The sequence below is a fragment of the Papio anubis genome, chromosome 7, assembly GCF_008728515.1.
Source record: "Papio anubis isolate 15944 chromosome 7, Panubis1.0, whole genome shotgun sequence".
Classification (NCBI taxonomy): Eukaryota; Metazoa; Chordata; class Mammalia; order Primates; family Cercopithecidae; genus Papio; species Papio anubis.
This window is the reverse complement of record NC_044982.1, coordinates 14,319,444-14,320,728: the sequence shown is the minus strand read 5'-3', so window position 1 is coordinate 14,320,728 and position 1,285 is coordinate 14,319,444. Positions and strand designations below refer to the sequence as shown.

Below are 1,285 nucleotides of genomic sequence, written 5' to 3'. Positions count from 1 at the left end.
TTTCAGTCAGGGCTATTTTGGTTGTAATAAATAGAAACCCATTCAAAAAATGCAAGTGAAAAGGAGTTTTCTTGAAAGGGATTAGGGAATCTGATGGAGTTAGTTGAGGAAGCACAGGTAGGCCTCCCGCGAACTGTCCTCATCTTCGCTGCCTCTCTGAGCTCCACCCACCTCTGCAAACCAGATCACACGTTGTTTCTGCTCCCCTAACTTCTGGGTGACTTTGACTCCACAGGGTGTCAACTGGGTCAGACCGAGACTCCTTGAGACCATGTAAGTCCAGTGCATTCTTTCTTACCAATTCACTAAACTCGGTGGCCTCTTAGGTTAAACTATTGAGAGAACTTAACCCCATCAGCTCACTTGAATCAGACTTCCTGTCCCATCAGGGTGGCCAGGACAGGCCAGGTAGTGGGGACAGGGGAAGGGTCTTACAGCTTGCCCTTTGGAGAAGCAAGTTCTGAGAAGAGAGTTATGGGCAGGGCAGACAATGAAACCTGTTTCCTGCTGGAAATAATTGCAAATCTGGCCTAAGGGGAAAATGGATTTGAAAAACCATTTAAAATAATAATAGTGACCATTTATCAAGACGTTATGTATCAGACACAGGAAAGTGTTTTTTATGCATTTACCTCTTTTAACCCTCAGAAGTCGTTATTATTATCCCCATTTGCCCATTTTACAGATGAGGAAGCTGAGATGTAGGAGGTTAGATAAGGTTGCCTGGGGTCGGGTGGTGGAGGTGGCAGCAGCAGGCACAAAATTGTCACTTTGGCAGCACATATACCAAACTTGGAATAATGCAGAGAAGCTTAGCATGGTCCTATGCAAGGATGACACACAGATTCGTGAAGTATTCCATATATTTTTAAAATGTTCTTAAAAAAAATTCTTGGCCATGCGTGGTGGCTTACGCCTGTAATCCCAGCACTTTGGGAGGCCAAGGCAGGTGGATCATGAGCTCAGGAGTTTGAGACCAGCCTGGCCAACATGGTGAAACCCCATCTCTACTAAAAATACAAAAGTTAGCCAGGTGTGGACATGCCTGTAATCCCAGCTACTCCAGAGGCTGAGGCAGGAGAAGTGTTTGAATCTGGGAGGCCGAGGTTGCAATAAGCCAAGATCGCAGCACTGCACTCCAGCCTGGGTGACAGAGCAAGACTCCCATCTTGAAAAAAAAAAAAAAAAAATTATTGTCTCTGAGCCACGTGCCTGAGTCCTGTGCTTGGCAGCTTCTGCTGAGAGCAGAAGCCAGCGATCAGGCCATTTTCTCCCCCACGACCTC

General features: G+C 46.3%; 1 non-coding gene across 1 annotated transcript; it reads left to right on the top strand.

Moving 5' to 3' along the window:
- The first annotated feature begins 765 nt into the window (after window positions 1-765).
- On the top strand, window positions 766-868 carry LOC116276019. The gene has a single exon (XR_004185479.1). It is a non-coding gene; the product is annotated as a U6 spliceosomal RNA (small nuclear RNA).
- Window positions 869-1,285: the final 417 nt, after the last annotated feature.